An 8,194-nucleotide genomic window follows, 5' to 3' on the forward strand; every position below is an offset into this window, starting at 1 on the left:
GTACTGCTTGAAGCAGAAGTTTCGCAGGTCCATCATTGGACACAGCTTGAAAAATGTATCTCACCAACAGGGATTGTCAGGTTGTCTCTCACATGCAAGTTTTTTTAGAATATCTTTGATTCTTTTTCTCGACATCCTTGATGATACAAAAGAAACATCTAGTTCAGGATCAGTAGCCCAATCATCTCTCATACTTGGAAGTTGGCGGTAGCCTATTAACATATTTATCCCAAGGAATATCATAAGTTCATTTTCTGTGTCTTTAAAACTCCTACCCTTCTGAAGTGAATAAAGATTTGACTGAATTTGAATAAAGATTTGACCAGAAGCTGAAGAAGCTCAATGCTCAAGAAGGTAAAAAAAAAATCGATAGGAGTTGATTCACTCCCTATTTCCTCTAAATTAGCCTCAGGATTTATCGAGTTTAACTGATAAGTTTTGCGACAACGATCTCATAAGTCCTTTGTGGTTCAATTACTTTTGGTTTTCTTTTGGTGGCTTTATATTTTTCTTCAGCTGATAAGCTGCACGAGACGCAGTTGGTGCCAATGAAGTTGAAGGCGAAACAAGGCAAGGATCTGTATCGGTTGGGATTTGAGAAATGGTTGACGAGGGTTCCTCATTGTTTGGTAAGTCTGAACCTGTGAGAGCCTTAGCTAATGCCATATCATTCAGGTCCAGCTCCAAAGCACTGTCCTCTGTGTTGGTGTTTTTCTGTAGGTCCAGTTCCTTCTCTTCAGACTGCTGAAACCAGTCATAATCTTTATCTAAATTACTAAGATCGCTTCCCAACTCTTCTAATGCATTTAGTATAGTTCTTTGGTTGGTAGACATTTGCTTTTGCGTGGTCTGGGAAAGGAACCAACTATAAAATAAAATAGTACGAGAAATAGAGGGGGCGAGAGAAAGAGAGAGAGAGAGAAAGAGCGAGAGAGAATGAAAGAAGAAATTGTCTTTTTTTGTATAATTATTCATTGAAAAAGAGAGAGAAAAGTGATATTAACAGGCGAAAATAATAAGAGAAAGAGAGAGTGAGAGATAGCGTTTGTGATGAGCAAGGTCAATTAAACCAAAAAGTGATGGATCATATGAAATAGAAAGAATACACCAGAAGAAAACAATTGTAAGATACTGAAGTGATTTCTGCTTTACAAATCACTTATTTTCGAGCATTTTCAAAATTGTCATTTTATGAACTTATTTTACACCACCACGCAACGGCCTTCACCACAGGGGCTGCAGGGTCCCAAAAATAGAATTCATAACTGGGAGTCCAAATGGCTTCATCAGATTTTTTATACCAAAATGTTTCATTGCACATCAGCATTGACTTTTGCAGTTGTTGTTCTGATCTTATTACGCTGTAACTTTCCATGACAAATAAAAAAACAAACTTCTTACCTTATTTCAGAAAAACAAACAGCCTAAGTTCACCATCAGCTAAATACCTCCAATTTGGCGATACTTTGACTTGTTACCCATCAATCAAATGACTAAAAAAGGCGGAACACGATGGAACAGGTTTTATTAATGTAGCAATCGATTTATAAGTACTAAAAGGGTTTTTGCATATTGGGACTTTGAGGTCCCGTCGATCGTGAAAGGGCTAGAAGAACTTTACGGGGTTTGAGATACTTTCTTCCCTGATTCCATGTGTTTTTTTTGTCTTTACATGGAACTAATTTAAAAAAAAGAAGATTTCTTTGTAAAATAAATAATTCTTGTATTCTTAATAAGAGCTTTGCGGAGTTAGAGAGACTCTGTTCCTTGATTCCATGTATTTTTTTTTCATTGCTTGGCATCTATTTAAAAAACCAAGAATTTCTGTTAAATAAATAACTCATGTATCCTTTAAAAGAGCTTTACAGATTTTGAGAGACTCTGTTCCATGATTCCACGTGGGTGTTTTTTCTTTTCATGGCGTTCATTTAAAAAAACATTTTTTTTTGTTACGTAAATGTTTCTTGTATCCTTTAAAAAAGCTTTACGGGGTTTGAAAGACTGTTCCCTGATTCCACGTGGGCTTAAGTTTTTTTACTTGGCGTTCTTTAAAAAACTAAATTTTTTTTAAAATAAATAATTTTTATATCCTTTAGTAGAGGTTTTCAAGGTTTAAGAGACCCTGTTTCCTGATTCCAAGGTGGTTTTTGTTTCTATACTTGGCGTTCATTAAATAAAACAAAGATTTTGCTTATCAAATAAATAATTCTTGATATCCTTTAAAATAGATTTTTGGGGATTGAGAGACTCTGCTCCTTTATTCCACTTGGATTTTTTCTTTAATTGACGTTCATTAGATAAAGCGATAAATTTTCTGTTAAATAAATAATTCTTGTATACTTTTAAAAGAGTATTACGGGGTTTGAAACTTTTTACCTTATTCCAGGTATTTTTTTTCTATACTTGGCATTCATTAAGAAAAATAAGATTTTATGTTAAATAAATAAATCTTGTATATCTTAAAAGAAGCTTTACGGGGTTTGAGAGACACTGTTCCATGATTTCATGTGTTTTTATTCTTTACTTGGCGTTCATTAAAAACCAAGATCTTCTGTTAAATAAATAATTCTCGTATATTTTAACCCTTTCACGACCAAGCCCTTGTTTTTCGAAATTAATTAAAAAAGATTTCTCCATAAAATAAGTTTTTCAAAGAAAAGAAAAGAACTCCATTAAACAGCAAATGAGTAAAAACAAAATCAAATAACCTACCAAGCGCGAAACTACGACAAATCAGCATCGATAAATAAATGAAACCCAAAACAAACAGAAATTACAATATTTAACCGAGTCAAACTCAAAACGAACAGATATTAACATAAGTTGTGCGCAAAACCCCAATGCCTTCCCAAGGTCATATCAAAAATTGTACTTTACTGACAAAATATATGTGTTTTTACTTTTAAAACTTTAATAAATCAAATAATATTAACATTTTGATTACTAAGTATCATTATATGTATATTAAACTGATAATGCATATTCATTTGTATTTTTTCAGTAAAGTGAAAATTTTGTTCTCGTTTTCTTTTCGTTTTTTTATACTTTATGGTGGCCTGCTATTTGTATGTTGGAGAAAAATTTTCTGCAATTTTTAACAACATACAACCATTTAAAAATCTGGACACAAATAGTACTGTTTAATTTAGTTGCGTACCTCCTCTAGTTGACCTGAAATGAAAAATTTGATACCATTTGCAAAAAAAATCTGTTTACTTTCTTTGATAGCTTGGATACACTTACGCTATTTTGATTTGGTCAAATTTTAAGAGTAGAAATGGGAGGGTTGGCGTGGGAAGGTGGGAGTGGAAGGGAGATTAGTTGCCCTCAAATCACTTTCTACTATTAAAAAGTGAATTAGCCCTTTCTATTTTGAATCGAATGAGCCCCTTTCAAAGTTCCAACGACAACTCCTTCGATAAGAAGTGCCCCCGTCTAAACAACAACAACAAATAGTACATTATACCCACTTCGATCATTACTATAAAAATGTCAAGCCTTTCAATCACTTTCGACTATTAAAAAGGGCACTAGGCCTTTCGATTTCTAATTGAATGAGCCCTTTTGAAAACGACAACGCTTTCTATAAACACCTTATGAGCCCCCAGGGCATAAATTACAACCCTTACCCTAAGGTCTGTTAGGGGGGTTGTCATCCTCTAAGACCGAATTTCCAGAACTTTCCAATAAGTTAAACAACATGGCTATCTCAAAATTTTGATTGGATGTGATTGGGGAAATGGTGGGCGTGAGAGGGGTGTTAGTCACCTTTCAATTACTTTTGACTATTAAAAAGAACGCAAGCCACTCCAATTTTCAATTAATTGAGCGCTTTTTGAAGTTTCTACGACAACTTCTTCGATACAAAGTGTCCTGGTCTAAAGGAAATTATTAATAAACAATACATTGTGCCAACATCGTTCTTATATGCCCACAGGCCATAAATTAAACCTTTGTCCTGAGGATTGTGGGGGAATATCCTCCTCTTTACTTAGTCCCCGTTTCATGTCTCGTTCTCGAGTGTCCCCGTTCTTTACTTAGGTAGCGCGATCTTGCTGCCTATGATTTATGCAACAACTTTCTATATAAACCTTTAATGACCCCAGGGCATAACTTACAACCCTAACACTGAGGGCTCTGAGGGGTTTATCATCCCAAAAGACCTAATTTCCAGAATGTTCAACTACGTTAAAAAATAGATATCTCAAAATTTTGATTGGATGTGTTTTGGAAAATGATGGGCGTGAGAGGGGCGTTAGTTGCTATCCAATCAATTTCAACTATTAAAAAAGGCACTAGCCCTTTCAATTTCCAATTGAATGAGCCCTTTGAAGTTTCTACGACAACGCTTTCAATAAAAACTTTATATGCCCCAGGACATAACTTAAAACCCTTGCCCTCAGAGCTTTGGGGGAGGGGGTTGTCATCCTTAAAGACTTAATTTCCAAAACTTTCAACTACGTTGAATTAAATGGCTAGCTAAAAATTTTGATTGGATGTGTTTGGGGAAAAGGGGGGTGTGAGAGGGGGGTTAGTTGCCCTCAAATCACTTTCGACTATTAAAAAGGGTACTATCCCTTTGAATTTCAAATCGAATGAGCCTTTTTTTAAGTTTCTACGACAAAGATTTCAATGCTAGCCGGAGGGACCGAAAAGTCTGGCTGAGTAGGTCACTTTTTTCTAGAAGAATTAATTATTCACTCCAATTTGAAAAATTTGATCAAAAATTTTAATTTCAACTTTGTAATTAATGATGCTCATGATACTCAGCAAAACAATTCTTCCGTTGCTTGATGCACAACGTCAAAGCACATTTAGAGCAAATGGAGAACAATTTTGACTAAAAAACCTGGGCATTGCAGAGCGTAAAATCAACAAAACCCGCAAAAAGCCGGCACCACCATAATTCTTGTATCCTTTAAAAGAGCTTTATGAGGATTGAGAGAATCTGTTCTCTTATTCCATGTGGTTTTTTTCTTTACTTGACATTCATTAAACATAAAATGATTATTTGTTAAAAAGTAATTCTAGTATCCTATTGAAAGAGCATAATGGGCTTTGATACTTTGTTCCCTTTGATACTTTGTTTGATACTTTGTTTTCACTGGCTGTTAATTGTCCTCGTTTTCTTCCTTTCCTTGCGGTTTTTTGTTTATCCTTTAAAAGAGCTTTACGGAGTTTGAGAGACTGATCCCTGATTCCATGTGGGCTTCTTCTTATTTAGTTGTGGGTTTCCTCGTTCATTAGAAAAATTAAGAATTTTTTTTCAAATAAATAACTTTCATTTCCTTTAAAAGAGCTTTATGAGGTTTTAGAGACTCTGTTCCATGATTCTATGTAAATTTTTTTTACTTGGCGTTCATTAAAAAACGAATTTAAAAGTATAGATTCCGACGCGTTTTAACTATCTGAAGTCATCTTTTCAGCTCAAGTTATAGATGGCAGCAAACCTTCTCAGATACACAAGAATAGTGAGACAGAGACAAACAAAAATTATGTTCATATTGGCTTTTTAATGAACAGTGGCTTTTTCAGAGAAAAACAACCCATAGTGAAAAATGGCTTTTTCAGAGAAAAACAACCCATATGTTATCAGCGAACAGAGTCTTACAAACTCCTTAATTTTCTTTTATAGGATACGAGAATTATTTTTTGACAGAAAATCTTGGTTTCTATTGAACGCCAAGTATAAAAAAAAAACACCTGGAACCAGAGAACCAAGTCTCAAACCCCATATTGCTCTTTTAAAAGGATACTAGAATTATTTATTTTATAAAAAATCATCGTTTTTTGTAATGAACAAGTAAAGAAAAAAGTCTCATGGTATAAGGAAACGGAGACTCTCAATCCTCATAAAGCTCTTTTAAAGGATAAAAGGATTACTTATTTGACAAAAAAAATATTTGTTTTTTTTAATGAAAGCCATGTAAAAAAAACTGGAATCAGGGAAAGGAGTCTATCAAAACCTTGTAAGGCTCTTTTAAGGGACACAAGAATGAATTATATTAACATAAGATCTTGGTTACAGTAACCTTACTTGGTACAGTAAAAAAGACACATGAAATCAGGAAACAGGGTCTCTCAAACCTTGTAAAGCTCTTTTAGAAGATACAAGAATTATTTAGTTAACATATAATCTTCGTTTTTGAAGGAACGCCAAGCATAGAAAAACAATTACATGAAATCAGGAAACAGGGTCTCTCAAACCTTGTAAAGCTCTTTTAAAGGATACAGGAATTATTTACTTATTAAAAAAATCTTCGTTTTTTAATGAACGCCAAGTAAAGAAAAATCATCCACATGGAATTATGGAACAAAGTCTCTCGAAGCCTCTAAAGCTCTTTTAAATTATACAAGAATTAAATTTTTAACACAGAATTTTGGTTTCTAAAATAAAAGCAATTTCTAAACATCTTCTAACCATCTAGAAGATGGATGGAATAATTTAGGGAAAACAATTTGTAAAGTTGCTGATGGTGTCTGACAGAAGAACTTTAGAAGAACAGCTGAGAAAATAAACTAAAAAGCTCTATGTTTCATAAAGAGAAGAAGGGGCTGGTACACAAATTATCTAAGCAATAGAACATATGAAAAGGAATTAGATTGAAAAAAAGTGCAGAAAGCATTAAAATATAAACAAAGGAGGTTTGAAGTGGAGGCCCTGAATAAAATTGCCGAGGATCTGGAAGATACAGCTGGGTGACATTATAGTAAAATATTGTACTAGTATGTTAGAAAATTGAGAGGGAGTAGTCTATCCGGACTTCTCCTAGTTAAGATAGAAATAAGACCACAATTAGTGATAAAGAAAGTGTTAAAGAGAAAGGGTAGAACATTTTTGGAATTTGCTAAGCCGCAATAGAGTTGCAGGCATAGATATAGAAGAAAATGGAAAAGTTTGCGATACCATGGATAGGAAGGAAGATTTGTTTTGTGTGAAAGAATTAGCGAGAGTACTAAAAGGATTAAAGAATAAAAAAGCCCCCGGGGCTGATAGTGTGGTAAATGAGTTTCTTAAATATCTTAGCTTTGAGGTTAGAAATAAGTTTCTGAAGATTATGAATATGATATTTGAAAAAGGCGAAGTGCCTAGAGACTTTAGAATAACCCTATTTAAACCACTTTATAAGAAAGGTGATAAGAGTGAGTATAGTAATTACTGAGGCATTAGCCTGGTCTCTGTAGGTAATTAAATAAAAAAAAAAGTTTTTTTTACTGAAAGTAAGGAGCGACATTAAAACTTAAAACGAACAGAAATTATTTCGTATATGAAAGGGACTGTACCTTTCTCAACGCCTCGCTCTTTACGCCAAAGCTTTTCATTGTTTTAAAAAATAAAGTTGTGAGACAGAGTCAAACTTTAGCGTAAAGAGCGAGGCGTTGAGGAGAGGACAGCCCCTTTCTTATACGGAATAATATCTGTTAGTTTTAAGTTTTAATGTCGCTCCTTACTTTCGGTTAAAAAAAACTTGCTTTTTTTAGTTAATTTCTTAATGCAGCTTTGATTTTGCTCTCCGTACAAGAATAATTAAAACGAAATTTGCATATTAATTTTCCTTTTTTGGCTAATTGGCTTTCTCGAAATTTTGTTCTGACGTAACTTACGAATTAACTAATGTAACGAATTTTTATAATCGTATGTTTTTATTACGTATATTAGGGAGTTCACTCCCTAGTCAATACCTTACTCTTTACGCTGAATTTCGAATTTTGTTTGAATCCAAAACCCCTGAATCATAAAGGCCGGTTAATTGGAATAGATAGCTCTTTTGAAAGTACTAAAAAACTTTAGCGTAAAGAGCGAAATATTGACTAGGGAGCAAACCCTCTCATATACGTAATAATTTCTGTTCGTTTCAAGTTTTAATGTTGCTCCTTATTTTGAATTGAAAAAAAACTTGTTTTTTTATTTAATTTCTGATCGTTTTTTAAATAATGCTGAGAAATCTGGCGCCCCCTTCATGGAAATGTTCCTTCCCCCAAGGATTTATCCTCCATGGAAAGATCCTCCCCCTTAGCCCCTACTCTAGCACCTAACTAGAAAAAAATTCCTCCTGAAAACAACTGTATAGTTCCCAATAACCAATACTATATGTAAACAATGGGCAAAGCTTATAACTTGCAGCCCTTCCCCCGGGAACTGTGGGGGATTAAGTCATTCTCAAAGACATATTAATTGGATTTTCGACTATGT

This window comes from Artemia sp. Qi Xiang Cuo, chromosome 3, assembly GCF_049724085.1.
Source record: "Artemia sp. Qi Xiang Cuo chromosome 3, ASM4972408v1, whole genome shotgun sequence".
NCBI classification, from domain to species: Eukaryota; Metazoa; Arthropoda; class Branchiopoda; order Anostraca; family Artemiidae; genus Artemia; species Artemia sp. Qi Xiang Cuo.